This window comes from Haliotis rubra, unplaced genomic scaffold, assembly GCF_003918875.1.
Source record: "Haliotis rubra isolate DU_JTF1 unplaced genomic scaffold, ASM391887v1 Scf503, whole genome shotgun sequence".
Taxonomy (NCBI): Eukaryota; Metazoa; Mollusca; class Gastropoda; order Lepetellida; family Haliotidae; genus Haliotis; species Haliotis rubra.
The window spans coordinates 781013-796915 of record NW_025767195.1 but is presented as its reverse complement, the minus strand read 5'-3'; positions in this window follow the sequence as shown (position 1 = coordinate 796915).

Here is a 15903-nt window from a genome sequence, read left to right as displayed (position 1 = left end):
TGGACGTGATCATACAGATCCTTCCAATTATAGGCCAATTTCGTTAACTAGCTGTGTTTGCAAGACCATGGAACGCATGATAAATAATCGACTTGTTTGGTACTTGGAAACCAATAAACTTATAACAAATATACAATGTGGTTTCCGTAAAAACCGTAGTACCATCGATCATTTAGTGCGCTTAGAATCTTTTGTGAAAAATGCCATAATTAATAAACAACATGCAGTGTCGATCTTTTTCGATTTAGAAAAAGCATACGACACAACATGGAAACATGGGATTTTAAAAGATTTACATGACTTTGGATTACGAGGCCGTTTGCCTCACTTTATATCCAACTTTTTAAATGACAGGCAATTTCAAGTCCGAGTGGGTTCAACCCTGTCTGACCATTATAATCAGGATCAGGGAGTCCCGCAAGGCAGTATTTTGTCTGTAACACTGTTTAGCATCAAGATTAACAGTTTATCCAAGGTTTTAAACGATTCAATTGATGGATCACTTTTTGTGGATGATTTTAATATTTCTTGTCGTGGTAAGAATATGCATACTATTGAACGGCAACTACAGCTGTGTTTAAACAAAATACATAAATGGTGTCTTGAAAACGGCTTTAAATTTTCTAAATCCAAAACTAATTGTATACATTTTTGTAGAAAATATAAACCGCATAAAGACCCGGAACTGTTCCTCAATGGCACTCCCATCAAAGTTGTAAAGGAGGCCAAGTTCTTGGGTTTAATTTTTGATTCGCATCTAACTTTTCTTCCCCATATCAAATCACTAAAAACTAAATGCTTGAAGGCACTTGACTTGTTGAAAGTCGTTTCCAATTCTAAGTGGGGAGGGGATCAAGCTACCCTCCTACAATTATATCGATCATTGGTACGTTCCAAACTTGATTATGGCTCCATCGTTTACGGTGGAGCCTGCAACAGTAATCTAAAACTTTTAGATTCTGTCCACCACCAAGGTCTAAGACTATGTCTTGGTTCCTTTAGAACTTCACCTGTTGACAGCCTTTACGTCGAGGCTGATGAGCCATCTCTTACACAACGCCGTATCAAATTAACTTTACAGTATATTACAAAACTTTATTCCAATGAGTCAAACCCTGCATATAACTGTGTCTTTAATCCACTATATGAAGATCTGTATAACAAGAAGCCTTCTCTTGTTCCGCCTCTTGGTATAAGAGTGAAACCTTTCCTTTCTGCTGCTGGCATTGAGCTAGAACATATAGCTCCTTCCCGTTTTCTTTCTTCTCCGCCTTGGCAATTGGTTAGGCCACAAGTTGATCTAACATTAACTACATTTAGAAAATCAGAAACAAATGAATTACAGTACAAACAAGAATTTAGTCAATTAAGAAATAAATATAATACGTACAAATCCTTATTTACAGATGGGTCCAAGGATGGTGGCGCAGTGGCATGTGCCACTGTCATTGGATCCCGAACAATATCTTCTAGAATACCGGATAACAGCTCTATATTTACAGCAGAAGCAAACGCCATCTTAACAGCTCTTAAATATATTGATAAACACCGTAAATATGAACAATATATCATCTTTTCAGATTCTCTTTCGTGTCTTCAGGCGATTAAAAATCTTTCTTGCAAACATCCACTTTTATTAGAAATTATTGAATTGTACAATGAACTTGCTACTGGCCAATGCGACATCGTCTTTTGTTGGTTACCGAGCCACGTTGGCATTTCTGGGAACACCATGGCTGATCTTGCTGCCAAGGCAGCACTCAACAAATCTGTGACACCACTTCTTATTCCATACTCTGATTATAAAGCTTGCATTAGAACTTACATCCGCGATCTAATGCAGAAGAAGTGGGACATCCAAGTCGGTATTAATAAATTACATGAAATAAAACCCTACATTGGTTACACTACTTGGGTTGTCAGTCCAGATTTGAGGAGGTCATTATGCGACGATGTCGCATTGGCCATACGCGTTATACTCACAAATACCTATTGAAAGGTGAGGATCCTCCGTTTTGTATCCCTTGTGATGAGAGAACCACGGTCAAGCATGTTCTGCTTGACTGTGTTGAATTCTCCATCATAAGGGATAAATATTTCAATGTAAAAACAATGAAGGATCTTTTTACAAATGTTAATTATCATTTAATTATTGGCTTTTTTAAAAGAAATTGATTTAATGAATGAATTTTGATTAATATGTTCTGTACATAGATGTATTTTAATTATTGGTAGATTTGATTAGTAACTTAGATTGTGAGTGGCAGTGCCCTCAAAGGGGGGTTGAAGTAGCGTAAAATTATTGTCCTCCTGAGAGGGTACGTAAGTCCCAAAACATTTCAAGTCAGTTTAAGTGTACCAGGTTTTTAATCGTAGTATATTTGTGTTTTTACTGTATGGCTAAATTTCAGCATCAACGCCAACGGCTGAAGGGATGGTGTAAATCCAGCTAGGGTCCATGCAGGTAGCAAAAGTAATGTAAGTCCCCATGGTTCCTAGTATGGTGATCTACCTTCAGTTGTTGGCGATCTATAGCCCATTTTTATATTGTATTGTCTTGTTTAATTGGAATGTTTTAGCTTTGTTCACTAGTTTTATATTCATATCTGTGATTATCTGGTATTTTTACTGTCCTTCGTCGGCAGGTTTTTTATAATATCTATATATATTTTATTTCCAATGTCAAATGTTCTCGTCACGATATGGCTGAAATATTGCTGATGTGACGTTAAATAATAACTCACTCACTCAGTTGACGTCATAATAAGGGTATAACTCATCCTAAAGTTTTCAATTATTCATACATGGTGTCAAGGGTTCAAACTAAATACTGAATAGTCACACAAGTGTAAGCTCTCAATATGTTGTATATCTGGACACAATGTTTTTGAAAATTTAAAATGAGGGTGTCCTAAAAACAACAGTTCCCGTCTAAATGTAAATCCAGCAATCCAAATCTTTGAATGTTGATGATGACGGGAAGTCATCCAATACTATGCTGAACATATTTTATATGATACTATCTGAGGGTATACCATTATCCAAGAGATAGCGCAATAGTGCAGTTGTAAGGCGTCTGCCTATCACGCTGAAGGCCCTGTTTCAAGGAGGCACCGAGGTTCGGTTCCCGAGATGGGCACATTTGCGTAGTATCCTTGGACAAGATACTTATATCTACACTGTCTCAGTTCACCCAGCTGTAAAATGGGTACCCGTGAGTATGTACTGGCAATGTGAGTGTTTAGTTCATTGCGCCTAACAGGCAGCATGGCTGTACAGTCCCCAGGGAGTTGAAAAAGTATCGGAAACTACGATAGTGTCCTATGATCGGGGATAGTAATGTGCGTAGCGCCGTGAGCAGGCAATGTGCTTGGATGTGAGCGCCATATAAGCGGACTATTACTATTACTAGATACCAAATGGGAGATCGTTTTCCATTTTCTGCAAATTTGCAAGAAACATAATACCCCAATGATGTGATGACTAATATCTCGTTAACCACATTACCCACATGAAATTTTGGATAAGGCTTTGCTAATGATTCCTTCAAAATAAAATAGAAGCTTCTTTTCAAACATTGGACATCGAGAATATAGTTAGTTTGACTACTTTTTCAACGCCCCTCGTAACATACTTAAAGAAGTGAGGTCTCTGAATACTTCTGAGCTATTTAAATACAAAAAGCAAAGGAATAAAGTAAATAATCTGAAAAGAATAGCCAAGGGAAACTTTTATTCTATTTTTGATAACTATTTATCACCTCAGTCTGCTCAATCAGGTGGTTAGTACTTCATCGGGGCCAACTCCCATTCTTGTCACTGATGATTCTGGCATACCTTCAGTTTTTACAGATTTGGATAAAGCTCAAACATTAAATGAATATTTTGTATCTGTTTCAAATGTTACTGCGACAAGACTTTGCCACCTGTTAGCCATCGCTGTGTTAACAGTATAACAAATGTCATTAACACGTCACAATTTAATTCTGGACTCACAAAAGTCCAGAAACTCTCCGCACTGTGGGTACTTTCTGACAGGTGATATGACCAATTAAACATGCAGTTGTTTTGAATATATGCCAAGGATGAAAAAATGGGGAAAAAAATGCGAAAACTTTAGATATAAACTCGCTTGCCAATGGGCCGGCCCATGGTCGAACAGTGGCCCATGGGCGAGAATGTTTAATTTCGCTCAGAATTCATGGTTTGGGGGTTGTAAATGAATGAGTGTATGTTTATAAGCATCATGACACAGATTTCAGCTCATTTTGACTTAATTCGACTAAGTTAGAACGATATTAAAAACTCTCGCCCATCAAATTATATATTCTGTGAGACATGAAATGAAAAATAGTGAAAAAAAAAGATTTTTCGTAATGTTGCATTGCTGTACCTTTACGCGTTGGAGAAGTCCTTCTCAAAAGATATATATTCCGTTGTTTGGAGCAGGCCTATATCACTATTACGCCCCAGTGCTGTTAAACAACTCGTAGACCTTGAGTCTGACATAGACACAGACCTTGCATGTTCAAGTTCACATCTGATAGGGGCCGAAAAAATTGAATCCGACTTGAATGCAATATCTCATTGGGTTATCGTTTTCCTAAGTAAGTGGAGTGTCTTCTACAACATTGGAGACAAGTGTATCGCTGTCCTTCTGATATTCCCCCGAACGGAAGCTCTACCCATTTTAGGTACAATGTGCATGTTATAGAATAGTAGGGAATAGTCTTAAGACGTTTCAACTTTGACCAGGATTCTCCGAACTTGTAACAGTCGTTTGAGAGATCAAAAGAGAAAGGGGTAGTGCGCGATGTATCTGACGGACGTATGTGGAGAACGTTTGAAGAATGTTACTGTATAAATACAATAATTGAAATACCAGTTATGTTTAAAAAGTACCCTCAATCTGATAGCCAGAGAGATTATTGTGAAAGATCGCAGTATTTATCTTCATAAACGGGCCAAGATAAAAGTACATGCCATTCATCCCCATATTATATCCCTTCTATATACAAGTGACATCGTTGTTACAGGTAGGGCAAACACTTTCTTCTATAGGTATCCGCCGATTATTGAGAAAACTAGCGACGCAAGATCTCCTCCATCACACATATAATTGTATACATACCCAGTGATTAGTGATAGCGTTGAAGCAACTTATTAAAATTTACGACAGACACTATCAGCTGCAGTAGTACTGCCATACCTAGCATCGTATTTATTATTCTCTTACATAAGGTGAAATATCACAGGGTTGTCATGGTAACGATAATTTGGCATACTATTTATTGTCTTACTCTTTAATCAGCGATTAGAATTTAAATCAGTTTTGAGGTCAGCATGTTAAGAGAAAAGAAGTAGTAAAACGAAAAGTATTGTGATCGAATCTATTGGCCTTTCTAAAAGCACGTTTCAAGCCACCTACATAAAAACCTGTTTTCATGATAAATATCTGCTAATCCGTGGCATGATTCCGACCATATCATGAGCATGTGTTTGTGAATCATAATCAAATAGTGATGTTACAAGGCGTCCATGCCGCGTCAACAACACATGCAAACGCACGAGAATTGCAATACGAGCCCCTACACCAATGATTCTCCGTGACCTGGAGACACTTGTGATTGAGCGTATGTAGGGACGTAGTCTGTCATACAGACCCTGAAGCAAATATATCCAAGTCCACGCAAGTCTAGAAAATGTGTCAAGTCTAGATTTCCACAGCTTCAGGAGAATGTCTCAGGGCTCCTTTTTATTATATTTCTCTTTTTTACTATGAACTTTTTTTCTGTAAAATATGTTCATTTCAGAGACCAGTTGTTCGTCTCGTAGGGACGGGTAGAAGACAAAAGACAAAATGGATACTCGTGCTGTCATACTTTTGAATTATATGTAAACATTCGTTCTTGTCTCGGGATGAATGTATATTTTCCAGTTTCAACCAAATGTACATTCGAAGGATATCGAAATCTAGGTTAAGCTATTTGAATCATATTTACAATTAAAAGACCCAAACAATGGTCTGTTGTCCAAATTGTTGGTTTTCCATACCTTGTCCAAGTCTGTATCACAGTCACAGACCGATATTATTTGCCCTTCTGTCCAGCCCTTACTGTAATATGTATACTGCAATACGTTCTATGTTACACATATACTACACAACGTATTATGCATGTAGTCAATGCTATGCTAAGCAACGTCCACTCGTATTCAAGATTACACCTGGTTAGAGATGCAAACAAATGTGTATTCGTATGTGCATTTTAATGAAATGAGGAACCAAGCAAGCAAAATCATAGTATGCATAAAAATCAAGTTGGTACACTGGGACTCGTTATCATCGGAGGAAGCTCACAGTTTACTTGTATGGACGATCTATTATAAGTACGTGTTGTCTGTCTGTAGTAGACAGAACCGTTACAAAGCATGTAGTATAGAGCACGGATACACTGTTCGTGCATCCCACACACTCACGTGCACGTGCTTCACAACATTCGCAGCGCATTCACCGTTAACATCTGGCGGTGCGTGTCACTGACTGAAGGCGTGAAGGGAGGCATTGACAACTTCATGAGCGCATATTATCATATTTATCTAATATCATATAAATTGTTCATTTACATCACATGTGAATGTCTGCAAAAGCGCAATGTTACTGTAAACAACACAGTTTTATGCACAGTTATACTGATGTTAACATATGTAAAGCATGGAGTCATGATGACTATCGACAGTAACTGTTCATGTGAGCGTGCAAGGGCATTATGGGTATTTCAAACAAGTAATCTCATGACTGTAATAGTATTCATTTGTCTTGACTCAGATTAATCACCACCTTCAGTTTAGTAGACTCGCACACTTCATCGAAGTGCTGTTGTCCACCTTTCTCGCCGGCCCGTCCCCCATCTTAATGAGGATGCATGACCCCGCTGGTCACCCATCACCGTCACCCAGTAACAGCATGCTACGAGATTCCTTCTTATCGTTTATTTGCATATCTCCTTAAAGGCATTGTAACTCTTTAATCTTGCATGAAAACGCATTTAGATGATATCAGCTTTTACTGACATTATTGTAAACTCTGTCAAAAAAGAAACGCAACCCCTGTATTTTAGAGATTTTGATCTGAAGTTTTAAGACGACACAGCATTGTTATTATTTAAGACAGAAGTCTGAAATTTGGCAGAATAATAACCAAGATGGGCATGTTTAAAATTGTCATTTCAAAAGTCATCTCACAGACACCAGTTTGTCACCAGGGGGGCGTCTTTCTCAGTATCTCGTATGAGCACCACGAGCTGCAATCACTGCACGGCATCTCCTTGGACAAGAACGGATAAGACGCCGGATTCTTTCCTGGGGAATGGCTCTCCACTCCTCCTGCAGTGCAACGCCGAGCTGTTGCAGCGTCTGTGGCGGCGGCTGACGTTGACGTACGCGTCGACCCAGAGTATCCCACAGGTGTTCAATAGGGTTGAGGTCTGGTGATTTAGAGGCTATGGCAAGACATTGACGTTGGAATTCTGCAGAAAGTTCATTGTTGCACGTGCAGTATGAGGCCGGGCGTTGTCTGGTTGAAAAATCTGTGTCTGTTGGTCAATAATCGGGAGAAGGTGAGGCTGTAATACGTGGTTGATGTAACGTTGGGCTGTCAGGTTCCTTCAACGATCACCAAGTCTGATTTCTGGTTGTATGAGATGGATCCCCAAACCATAACGCTTTCTCCGCCAAATCGGTCCCCTGTCGGACGCAGATGGGCGCAAAACGTTCATGACGTCTCCTATACACACGTTTTCTTCCGTCGTGATGTTGCAAAGAAAACGGGATTCATCAGAAACCAGATGCGCCTCCAGTTTTGTAAAGTCCATATCCTTACGTTGTTGCACCACCTGAGTCGTCGGCGGAGATGTAGGGGGCGTAGTACAGGTCCAACAACTGGTCTACAGGCACGTAAACCCGCTTCTTTCAGACGGTTCCTAATCGTTTGAGCTGACACTCTCCTCAAACCTGGTATTTGTGTGGCAGTCACGGTTGGTAGGGCATGCCGATTACGCAGGTGATGGACCCGGATGTACCGATCTTGAAGGGGGGTCGTGATTCTTGGCCTTCCACTTCTCGGGCGATCGTTGGTCAAATTGAAGTTGTTGTAGCGGCTCCAAAGTCGGGATATCGTTGTTTTGTGAACATTTAGGTGCCGTGCAACAGTTCCAAACTTTCTCCGGCTTGAACACGACCAATGGCGATATTTCGGTCGGCAGCACTCAATCGTGGCATTTTTCACACAGCTTTTCGGCGACAAATTAATGAATATAATACGAAAGCACATGGGCTTTTATACACCCCTACATTAACTGCCATTTTCATGATTTGCATGTGTTTTTTTTGTGCGAAGTCACCATGAGGGTCATTTCATGCGTTGTGACGGAATAAGCAATAAAATACACTTATGCGTACAAATGCAGTTGTTTGGATGGTAATCTTCATTAATTACGTGTATAATTTCAATACATTCGAATAACATTTAGTTTGGACGCAATAACTTCATTCAAACGAATTTTTCATATCTGAGGACAGGGGTTGCGTTTCTTTTTTGACAGAGTTTAACATGCAATTTGGATGTGTCTCTGTATGGTTCATACACGGACATGGACGACGGCAAAATAGTCGGGGCTGCATGAAATACATGGACAGTGTCGGTTATAATGAAGTGAGTGGGTGAGTTTAGTTTTACCCGCTTTTAGCAATATTCCGGCAATATCACGGCGGGGGACACCTACAATGGGCTTCACACATAGTAACCATGTTGGGAATCGAGCCCACAGCCCAAATAATGGCTGAACGTTTGTCAAGTTATGTTTATCAATAATACTATTTGCAAGGCATTACATGTACTTGACTTCATACTCATAGGCATATATGGAGAGATTATTCATATTGGTCAACCCATTTCGATCGTTATTAAAAAGTCATTACTGCAAAATTTACACTAGTCTTTCATGTTTAATACCTGTCTTTGAAACACAGCTTCTATTCCGAGCTGATTTGCTTTTCAGTCACTTCCCGTCCCACGCCCAGCGATGACATTGGCATTATGTGATTTACACCAGCCATTAATGTTAAATAGCTGTCTTTGAAACACAGAAAGTATTCCGAGCTGATTTGCTTTTCAGTCACTTCCCGTCCCACGCCCAGCGATGACATTGGCATTATGTGATCTGACAACGGAACACAAATGAAAGTTCTTGTGCTTGTTTACTCTTTGAAGTGTAGCTGGTCTTTCCTTTGGGAACATGAATCTAATCAATGCCCTGTATGGTGTTTATGCATAAATCCATGTTGAGTCACTCACTCAACAACGCTGGGAGTTTAAAAAACTCGTGTTACCTTTGATCGCGCAGTGAATGTCGAAGATATTCAGTCGCAGATGATATTGTGAAGCTAATTCATAACGCCATTCGTGTTGAACATGTAACGGATATTACTTCATACGTTTACACGCGCACCAGCTCCTGTATAAACTTGACAGAGAACGGTTCTCTATGAACGGTTCTATGTTCATGATAACTGTCTCTTACAGTAATATGTAGAGTTTCAAGTTAGGGTTTAGTACTACGGAAGCGTAGTAGGGCCACGGTGAAAAAAATGTCCTACGTAGGACTTAATATCTCCTACGTAAGGCATATTTTCTCCTACGTAGGACAAATTATCCCCTACGTAGTACTTAATATCTCGTATATACGTAGGAGATGAGCGATATATTAATATACATGTACATTAATCTGATATGGTCGACTTAGATCCGCAGACATATATATATATATATATATATATCCGCAGATATATATATAGTTATATATATATATAGGTTTATATATACATATCCGCAGATATATATATAGTTATATATCTAGTTATAGTTATATATATAGTTATAGTTATAAAGTTATATGATTTTTCTACTGGAGTATATCATCCGAGTATTCAATGTGCTGCACGTCCACGTGAACTCATTATTCTTATCACCAAAAGAGCCTGACAAAGAAAGCAGTATTACGCAAGCTAACACGCCTTATTAAGCTGCACTCGCTCTTGCTACCAGTATCAGTTACGTCTTGTCTGCGTCGTTGGCAGATCTTGTGAGGTGCTTGTTTCGAGGGATTAAAAGGTTCAGTGGTGAACAAAGGGCGATGAGGTGCCCCTTTGTCCTCTCAAGTGTCCCTAGCTGTCCCAATAGAATAGCACTTTATCTCTCTTACATCCTCGATAATCTCCAGGGTATACGTTACTATCACTCTCCGCTATGCCCTGGATGCATCCACGGCTTAGGGCTATGATTTTATTACCTCTTTTGGCTGGCTTTTTATCCAATCAGGTGCCTACGCTGGGAAGTTGAGCGTACCAATCACAACTCACTTTCGCTTCTTAAATTATCTAACCGTTAAAACTTGGCAACACAATTGATGCAGAGGTACTCTGAAAGAAGTAGAAGGAGTTCTGTCATATATTTTTTACAGTTTCAGATCTGTCAATTGTCTTTATTATTTCCCAAAAAATCTGAGTGGCACTGCGAACAAACCTTCGCGACTGCGAGCGCTATCCTTGTTGACACTTGCATGCTCGGTTGTAACGGCGGCTTAGCTAATTGGCAACTGTGAGAATGCGGATCCAGCCAAGGGAGGTAATAAAATCATCGCCCTAAGCCGTGGATGCATCCAGGGTATAGTGGAGAGTTATCGTAACGTATACCCTGGAGATTATCGAGGATGTCTCTCTAAAAGCACAGCCAAATATGCCACACGTACCAACTCGTACTTCTTAAGTCTATTCAGCTCACTACTGTAATATATTTTTTGGCAGTACATAATTGGAATATTATTGCGCTGCATGTGACCTTCCTTAATAGTCTCACGGCGCCGGAACCATGTTATTTCTCCTTCCGCTCAGCCTTTGCTGTAATAACGCCATACATCAGCTTTAAGTTGTCCACATTTGTTTCAATAACGCAAAAGTATGCGACAACAAAAAAAGAAGGTATCTGATAAGACCTTACCAGCAAACAAATCTAGTGGACCTGATGGCATTAACATGAGAGTGTTAAAACGAATTTGTACATCTATAGCTGAACCTCTTTGTTTGTTGTATAATATATCACTGAGTGACTATAGTACTGTATTTCCTACATTGTGGAAAACGGGTAATGTTACTCCTATTTTGAAAGAAGGAAATGCACCCCTCCCAACTAATTACAGACCTATTAGTTTAATACCTATCCTTTGGAAAATCCTCGAAAGAATAATGGCAAAGCATGTGCACTACCATTTCCATGAACATAACATTTTAAGTAAATTCCAGTCAGGTTTTACTGCTAGTCATTCTACTACATCTCAACATAGACATTTATCATAATATATGCTCAGTCCTAGATAATCACCACTTTTACTGTATGCTGTTTTGTGATATTTCCAAAGCTTTTACAGGGCAGGGCATAAAGGTTTATTGCACAAGTTAGAAAATGATGGTGTTCGTGGAAACGTACTTAGTTGGTTAACTAACTATCTATCTGATAGAAGACAGTGTGTCTCTGTTAATGGAACATTATGAAAAACTAAATTTGTTACTGCAGGGGTTCCTCAAGGATCTGCCCTTGGTTAATTTGTGTTCCTGTATATATCAATGATTTACCTGGAAATTTACAAAATATCACAATAATGTTGGTTGATTAATCCCTTGTCATTTATCAAAAAAAGTAGTGAGGTTGTGCTTTATTGTTATAGATTTCTAAACTATATGGACACTATTGGGACGTTGGTAACTGTCATCAGACATTATTTGACGACATTTCTCATGGTTTGAATATAGCCGACTTTATAGAAGATAAATATCAGTTTACCACACAACTGCCTAAATCTTGGTATTTTCGGAACCAGAGAAGGGATATGCCGATATTTAGGTCATTAACCGAGTATATTATGGTCTCGAATATAATTTTCTATTTATTACCGAGGTCTTTAATTGCAGAAATTACGCGATAATCTACTTCCCAACAAAGGCAGGCTCCCCGTCATCGTTGTATTTAGAAGGCGACTTCTTAGAAGCAACGTGACGTCATAACATTGTTCATGATGTCATGTCGCCATGACAAAGTGATATTTTACCCGGTGCATATCGCATGAAAACAAATTATTCCAGATATGTTTGCCCTCGTATGTTATAAGCATTGTTATTATCATTCTTTGAGGTTCATGCCACCCGTTGAATTCTTTGTTGTATTTTGAGCGGTGAAACTAAATAAATGATTTCTTTGGTCTACCCATAACAATTAAGGTGTCAACTTCCACTGTATACCTTACAGAAAGAAGTTTTGACTTTACTTTGATAACGAGCACATCTGATCGATTCTTTGAAGCAAATGATGCAATTCAGTATCATTTCTACATTTTATTTTAAAGCATTAATAAAATACAACAAATGAGTAGACAGATTGACTGCTATGTGGCAAGGAATAACCAGGCGCCAGCGATTTATGATATCCTTAGCAAATGTAACTTAAAATTCCCTCTCATAAAAATACAATAATATGTAGTAATATGATGAAGAAAATAATACGAACCAGGTTAAACTATGACAACGCAATATATGAATGTATGATCGAAACATAAATCATAATAAATCACATATGATCAAAACATAAAATTGACTTCAAATATATCCTTGCGTCAACACTGAAATTTATTCGAAAATGAAGTAGAAGAAACGTACATCTCAAAGCGTAAACAAACAATATCCTGTTATTTTGGGATATGCTATGAAGAACTTCAAAATGTAATAGAAATAACATTAAATTATTGAAAGCTATTGCTCGTAAAATATGTCCTTGCGTCAACATCGAAAATAACTCCATAATGAAAAACAATTAACTTTAATTTTCGAAACATACACAAATAATCTCTGGCTTTTTTAAGACGTGTCACGAATAATTTCACAGCTGGTAGAATTAAAATGAAATTATAGAAACCATATGCTAACACAAATTTAAAATTAGTAATGACAAAGCGTTTGTCACAAACATAGCTATTACCCCCGCCACATGTCGATATCTGAATGTCGCAATTATCCTCTGTCTGACCCTGAAAATTATGTAAACGTTACCGAAACAGTCATCTGATGCCTTGATACAAAATGCGCACAAATTCCATCCATTAGGTTTGGAGATATCGCAAGAATACTCGCTGTGACCTTGAAAATAATCCGAAGGTCACTGAATTGGACTGGCGTTAGACGATACTCCCAACGCATTTTGGTACTACCTTTAAGCAAAACATATTAATTCTGTCTTGTATTTTCGCATTAAAAAGTTAGACATGTGCAAAACACTTTTCACTGTGAACTTAAAATGAGCACAAGTTTCCCAATCAGTTGGTGTTGGGGGAATCCCGCCAATACACCTTGATATAAAATTGGATCAAAATCTATTAATTCTTTCCTAAGTTCGCGGCTACCAAGCTTGGCATGTGCAAAACTGTTACACCTTCGCTGTGACCTTTAAAATGACCTCAATTTCACTAAATTCAAGTGGTGTCGGTAAATCTCCAATCACTAAACCTTGGTACCAAATTGGAACAAAATCCATCCTTTCTTTATCGAGATCTTTTAGTAAACAGAATGGGGAGTCATTTGAACAAGCGATTGTAGTTTTGAAATTGCAGTTTAATATCTAAATTTGATTCTAGCCGACTTCTACCAATCTCAAACGTAGCATATTTTGTTTCCTGAAGTTTGTGAAGCATTTTATTTCAGATTTTACGTTTTTTGGGAGTACCAAGCCAATATACAAAGTCTCACAAAAAGGGGATCGTGAGGCTGCAACATAGCAAAACCAATTTGCTTGAGGCTGACAGATAATATGTAGAAAAATAAAACATAAAAACAGCTGCATTTGTATCATATTCTAGGTGAGGCTGACTACTATTTGAACGTCCCTCGTAGTTATACCCGTTAGAACACCCACCCACCTCTCCGACTCAACATGCATGCAAGTGTGTTAGATATACCCGTTAGAAACCCACCACTACCCCACCCCCACTTTATAAGTATACATATCAAAACCTCAAAAGATGTTTGCGAAAAGACATGATACAGAGGACAGTTTATATCGATTATTTATCAGGACGAATATCATTTTCGTCATTTAGCTAATATTTGTCAATTCATTCTTGGGTTATCGCGCTAACAATCTTTATATTGGCAAAACCCTCAGATTTTTGCTGTGACCTTGAAAATTATCTCGTCACTCCATTACATTTTTGTCGGTGAATCTCGCCAATATACCTTGGTACCAAATTTGAACAAAATCCATCAATTCTTTCTTGAGTTATCGCCCTAACAAGCTTATTTGATGTATGAAATGCAACGAAAAACAAACACCCGCGTATTTACGAGTGATTAAAACTGTTATTACAATTTACGTAAATATTTATTACATTTTACCGCAACGAGAATTATAACAATTTACGTCAATTTTTATTACAATTTGCGTATTACAATTAACGTCAATTTTTTATTACAATTTACGTTTTTATTACAATTTACGTCAAGTTTATTACAATTTGCTGCAAGTATTACAATTTGCGTTTTTATTACAATTTACGTCGTAACATATGCTACCCACTGATCCCAGTGATGGTAGGAAAATACCAACAGGCAAAGGTAAACGTTTAATCGTTCTTCATGCTGGTTCCCACCGTGGATTCCTACCTGGGTGTGATCTGGTATTTCGGTCAAAGAGCACAGATGGTAGGGACTATCATACAGAAATGAACTCAACGGTTTTCACACAGTATGTTGAGGAACAGTTGTTGCCAGCTCTGCCTTACAAAAGTCTTGTTGTCATGGACAATGCTCCCTATCACAGTGTTCGAGATCCAAACAATAGGTGTCCAACTTCCAATACAAAGAAGTCAGATATGCAGCAATGGCTAACAAATAACAATATACAATTTTCAATTAAGGCCACTAAACCACAGTTGTACTCTTTGATTAAACCTAACAAACCTCCACCCACATATAACATTGACAACACGCTACGCCAACACGGCCATAAGGTCTTGAGATTACCACCATACCACTGTGATCTCAACCCAATCGAACTTATCTGGGGAGACCTTAAAAGTACAGTGGCCCGGAAAAATCAATCATTCAAGTTGAATGATGTCAAGCACATTGTCAACACTGTTATATGTGACATTGACATTGCACGCTGGCATGCATGTGTTGAACATGTCAAGAAGGTGGAGAAAGTGTACTGGCTCAAAGATGGCTTGAAGGAGCAAACAGTTAATCCAGTTGTCATTCGTCTGGACACTGATGACTCATCTGTGGAAGAATGGAGTGAACTTGATGAGGTTTATTTCTGTCATTATATTTACAGATAATAATAGTATCCAGCCAGATAAGCTCAAAGAAATATAACTTCTTTTAACAATCTAATTCCAACGACTTATAGTGTAACATGAAACACTCATTTCACATAAAATTATCATGAAAATATAAATATTAACTATCTATATGCTTAAAGCTCTTAGAAATGCATTGCTTAATTTGGAATGTGAACGACATCAAAACATAACACTTTTGTCTTCATTCTATCTTTTCTTCAATGAGTGTGCATTATTGTGTGTGCTTGTGTCCGAGGGAACGGGGCTTTAACAGTTGTTGAGTTCTAACCATAGGTGGTCCGATTAATGATTTAATGTAAATATACTTTCTGTGTTCTTTAAATGCATTTCCACTTAGGTACAGCATAAACAAAATGACATTAACATTACAAATTTAAAGATTTTAACCTACAGAATAATTCTCACTAATAGGTTTTGTGGTTAATGTTGAACAACTCAGAGAAACA